This window comes from Spermophilus citellus, assembly GCF_964194105.1.
Source record: "Spermophilus citellus genome assembly, chromosome: 9".
NCBI lineage: Eukaryota > Metazoa > Chordata > Mammalia > Rodentia > Sciuridae > Spermophilus > Spermophilus citellus.
In genome coordinates this window covers 134,338,246-134,344,245 of record NC_138191.1, presented here as the reverse complement: position 1 = coordinate 134,344,245, position 6,000 = coordinate 134,338,246, and positions in this window count along the sequence as shown.

Genomic DNA, 6,000 nt, shown 5'->3' with positions numbered 1-6,000 from the left:
ACCAGTGACAAAGGAGGGTTTCAGTTTCCCTGAATTAACAACAACAACAAATCATGGGCATCCTAGAAGGTGCGGCATGGTATCTCAATGCATTTTGATTTACTACCTGCATCCCAATTTTATCACATTTGTGAATCCTGTTCCAGGAGCAGCTGTGCGTGGAGCACAGTGTGTTGCTGTCAGGTGGACCTGGGCAGGTTTCTTAACCTCCTTAAATCCCAACTTTCCACCCATTCCTTACAGGCACAGCAACACTGACCATCGTCCTCGGTTATCTAGGGTTAGATGGAACAGTGAAGGTGGTATTCCCAGCTCAATGCCTGGCATGTGGTTCAGAAGGAAAAGTAACTCTTAAGAAATTGTTTTTAGATGTTCCTTTTCCTCTGTCTACATTGGCCATCAGTAAAGTCACAACAGGACAGTGGGCAACATGGGGGAAGAGTTTTGGAATGCCCGGCTGCAGACCCTGAGAGCCAACTGTCCTTTGATCTAGCCGGGTCACCTGCCTGACCTGGGCAGTGCTGGCTGCATGTAAGAGCATTGCACCAGGAGAATGAGCCTGCTGATTCCTCCTCGCCCTTCAGAGTCACCAGCTAACCCAGAGGCCCCTCATTGACATGTGTTCTGTGCTCGACCTGCGCAGCATGACATTTAACAGGGCTGGATTCTCATTTAAGTAAATGCTACCTACTCGTCTACATTTGTACGTCTGTGGGCAGAGCTGTCACCCCCGCAGGAGTGACGGGAGTGACGTGGTTCTTGCTTAGCTCACTTTCTCAGGCTTGCAGGCTAGGGACACAAAAGTCTTCACTGAGCTCAAAGATTCTCAGAATTAGTTTTATCAGCCTACAGTTAAACCAGACCAACCACTTCAGGATTATTCTACCCAAGGCTACACCCCACTTTATTCACCTCTCTGTAGTTTTGTGTGATAAAATCATCCTAGTAAGCTCCAGCAGACGATGCAGCTAACCAGAATTACAATCTCAGCCACCCAAAGGCACAGTATTCATTTAGTATGATTTTCATTTACTTTAAAATATGTATCCTATCATGTTACTCCACTATGCCTTCTGACCTTCCAGATGCTACAAAGTCAGAACCTTCCCAACTAAGTCCGAGTGATTCCTATGAAACATCAGCACTTTGGCAGTATTAAGATATTAGTTGGGCTTGTGGTTCAGCAGTAGAGCCTTGCCTAGCACGTGAGAGGCCCTGGGTTTGATCCTCAGCACCACATAAACATAAGTAAAGGTGTTGTATCCAACTACAATTGAAAAATAAATATATTTTTTAAAGTATCAGTTGAGGACTAATGCATTCTGAACATCTCATTCTAAGCCAAGGAATAGCTTTTGTTTAATTGTGATTGACTCTGGGTCTAATGGAGAAGATCTCAAGCGAGTGTAACTTTGAGCTAAACAGCATGAGGACTTGACTACTCTAAACAAAATAATGATATCTAGAAAAACAGCCCCTCAAAGCAAGCTGCCTATAAGACATGCCCCTATCCTCCCGGGGCACACCGTGGAGGCACCTGCTCTGTGAAATAGTCCTGCTCCCACTGCTCATCCTCGGGAAGATCTACCCCCCAGAGGCCCGTCCCTGCTGCCTGCCCCAAGCACTGCTGGACTCCCACAGTGCTCGAGGTGCCAGTGGGTGCACTGAGGCCTGGAAGGGGAAAATGAAGGGACCTAGGAGACAGGAGAAAGAGCAGGAAATGGGGGTGGGCAGTGGGAGTGCCAGCAGCGTTGAACCTGGGCTTCTCCCCCTTGTTTGCACATTCCTGTGTGGAGTCCATTTATATGTCCGTGTCTCGAATACTTCAGAGCACCTACCACTCTGCAGTGCCCAGAACAGAGCACTGGGAGAAGCCGGCACGCCGTGTCCAAACAGTTAAAAGTTACACATCCAACCAGCGCCGTGGCGCACACCTGTAATCCCAGCAGCTGGGGAGGCTGAGGCAGGAGGACCATGAGTTCAAGGCCAGCCTCAGCAACTTAGCGGAGCCCTAAGCAACTCAGTGAGACCCCCTCTCTAAATAAAATACTAAAAAGGGACTGGGGATGTGGCTCAGTGGTTAAGTGCCCATGTTCAACCCCCCAGTACCAAAAAGAAAAAAAAAAGTTACACATCAAGTGAAATATGTTGCTAAAGAAAATGCCTGCTCTCCAGCACAGGGCCCACAAATCACATGCACACACATGCACGCACACACACGCACACACATGCACACACATGCACAAACTCACAATGAGTGTGTGACTGGGGACATCCAACTTTAAACATTGATGCCATCTGCTCTGGGGACCCCAGTGGTCAGGCCACTAGCAAATATTTCAGCATGTCCATGTGTCCGGGAAACAGCGTGTGATGGCAGCCCCCCTTGGCGAGGGCTGTGGGCTGTGCAGCTGCGAACACCAAGCCAGGGAAGGTGCGCACCAGAGCGCCAGGGAGGGGTGGGGACGCGAGTCGCCCGAGCCCTGGCAGACACCAAGGCTGTGACCGATTCCTGCAGTCTCTTCTTATGAGATGTTATGGAAGTCATGGTTCCCAGAAATCTCAAGTGGACATTTTCTTGATCCTACTTATGTATTTGTGGCTCTAGAAGACCTTTGAGCCATGGAATTCCTAACAGTTGCAAGTGGTCTTAGAGGAACACTGTGATATCAAACCATTCTTACTATACTCTTGAGTATGCATAGATGCAATACAGTCTAAGAAACCCAATACTAATTACACACGAGCATCACCTGGAATGACTCTAAGCCCCAGAATTTAAAAATTATTCTAATTTTAAAATAACAATACAATTTAAGTCAATCTAAAAACAAAAATCTCAGATTATTTAAATATTTTCGTTTTATCCACAGTTTATATTTTTAATTTTAATAGGTAGGTATGGGAGTGTGAAGGATAGTAGAGTGAACCAGACATTACTCTATGCACATATATGACTACACAACTGGGGTGATTCTATACCAGAAGAATGAGAAAATATATTCCATTAATGAATGATATATCAAAGTGAATTCTACGGTCATGTATATCTAATTAAAACAAATAAGAAATACAAAAAAGAGAAAAATTAATAGGGAATTTTGAAATATTTAGAAGAATAGCTTTAAAAAAATAAAAAAACAGCTGGGTGCAGTGGTGTAGGCCTATAATCCCAGCGGCTTGGGAGGCTGAGGCAGGAGGATTGTGAGTTCAAAGCCAGCCTCAGCAACAGCGAGGCAAGGTGCTAAGCAACACAGTGAGAACCTGTCTCTAAATAAAATACAAAATAGGGCTGGGGATGTGGCTCAGTGGTTCAGTGCCCTGAGTTCAATCCCTAGTACCCCACCAAAAAAATGAAAAACAATTTTAATTCAGAAATTGTATATAAACTCATAATTTACTTTAAACAAATACATTCTGTGCACACTGAGTATATTTTATTTTTTTAGTCCTTTAAGGCATTACTATAACCAAAACACAAATTAAATGAAATTCTTTCTTTCAATGCACGAAGTAAAAGCAAAAATAATGTATTTTATGGAGTAAATAACCCAAGAATTGATGAATCACCTAAACAATGTCAGCCCATTAGACACTGATATATCTGAAACTGTAATTAAACTAAATTCAATCTTCTTTGTGACTTTGCCAACTTTTCCACATAAAAACAACTGTTTTTGATTTTGTTCTTTGCAGACTACTCCATCAAATTAGAACAGAGTACCTTCCCCTTTGGCTTATTTACCACTTTTAAATATTTAGATGGTCTGTGGGCTCCCTTTCTGTTCTTGCTCTAGGCCCCAAAAGTGTGGAGATCGTGTGGAGTGGCACTTGGTATGGATTCAGTACACTGGTTATTTTGGGGGGTGCTGGGTACCAAACCCAGGCCTTGTGCATGCTGGCACACGCTCTACCAGTGAACGAAGTTGCAGTCCAGAGAAATTTAATGAATGAGTGAGTGAATGCTTCATTTGCCAATTCCAGCCTTAAAATGTGCCTCCCTCTTTCCTTTCCTTTTTATTTATTTCCTTGGGAAATCATTCTTGAATGTATACTTCAACCCAAGTTCTTTTTTTTAATATTTATTTTTTAGTTATAGGTGGACACAATGTCTTTATTTTACTTTATGTGGTGGTGAGGATAGAACCCAGTGCCTCACACATGTGAGGCGAGCACTCTACCTCTGAGCCACAACCTGAGCCTTCAAGCCACGTTCTTTAATTACACTTTAAAATATTCTTTGGAAATTAGGGCACATAGAAGCCAGGTAGCCACCTTGCCCAGGGTCACACGGTGAGGAAGGAGCAGAAAAGGGATTCAGACTTGGCCATCTGGCCCCAGAGCCCACCCCCCTCACAAGGGCTCTCCCCAGCCTATGGTGCTGGCGATGGAACCCAGGACCTTGTGCCTGGCGGGCAAGCGGTCTACCATTGCACTACACCTCAGCCTCCAATGACTGTTAACCTATCTGTGCCCAGGACCCTTTCAGCTTGTGGCCCCTATGCTCTGGAATCCTCTCAGAAGCAAACAGGTAACAGAGGAAGCCAATTACTGGAAATATACCTACTAAATATTTAAAACCCCAATCTGTGATGTGGTACTGTATGAGCTTCTGCACTAATACATGCCCACCAGAGTTTCCAACTAATTATAAGCATAAATGATATTTGAGATAACTTGTATTTCTCTTGGTGCAAAACTATGGGTACTGTTTCTTCAGTTATGCTTTGTGAATTTTTGCACTCAAAACTGAAGGAAATACTAGATTCCTGTTAGAGGTTAGTGAAAATAAAGATGTTTTTTTTTTCACTCAGGTTCAGAGATCCACTAAACTTTATCTACTCCCATTTGGATCTATGGGCATCTGTGGGCACCAGGTCACAGTCCCTGTGTGAAATCTCTTCACTGCTTTTCATGCACTTAAACAGCTTTAGTTCTGAAAACTTGCTCTTACTCCAAAGTGGTGACCTATCTTCACTTTATTTCTTCAGGTCCTTACACTGTACCTTAAGGAAAAGCCATCTGCATCCTTCGTTCCCCTTGCCAAACTCACCATGATGGCACTTTTAGGTTATTGCTTCCTCCTTTCCTCTGCTCTGGTCCTCTCATCACTGAGTTTAAACAAAGGCAAATGCTGTGTTGATAAACAAGTGTTTTCTAATAATAGCTAATAGTCGAGGGTTGCTTGCTGCGTTGTAGCTGTGATGCTGAATACTTGAACTCCTTAAACGGCCCTTTCATGCACTCTGCCAGGTAAGAACAGTTGCTACGATGCTAACGTTGGAGAGACAGAGCTGAGGGAGGTCAAGTAACTGAGCCAAGGATTAATGTCCTCACAACAACCCTCTCTGGAGCACAGAGGTTCTGTTGCACCTGTTTTACGGATGGGAACCTGGGGCAGGAGGGATCAGTCATTTGTTCAAGAACACTTAGACTTCAGAGCAGAGCTGTCTATCATGCCCAGCCAGCCTGGCCCCCAGGAGAACGCAGCCTCCTACTGCACCCTGCTGCCTCAGCTAAGGAAGGGGAACTAGGATGGATCCCAGGACTTCTCATTCCAAAGCGACCTTAACATTGGGCCAACAGTGATGACTGACTCAGGAGCTACTGGCAGTGGCTCATTCCTGTGAATGAACCAAAAAAAAAAAAAAAAAAAAAAACACGTTGACTCAGCAACCCAGAGTAAGATTGTCAATTCAGTGGTTTGAGAGCCAAATCGGAAACCACAGTAGATCTCATCTACGTGAATGACTACCAAGAAACCTACGGTCAATTTAACCTTTGAGAAATGTGATGAAGGGCAGAGCCCATGGTCTCATAGAAGTCACATCTTAGAGGGAGCTAGACTGGAGGTATAGCTCAGTAGTAGAGTGTATATTTACCATAGGCAAGGCCCTGGGTTCAATCCCTAGCCACTCACCGATAGATAGATAGATAGATAGATAGATAGATAGATAGGGCATGTAACAAAAAAAAACTATTAAGTAAACAAGTGTTTTC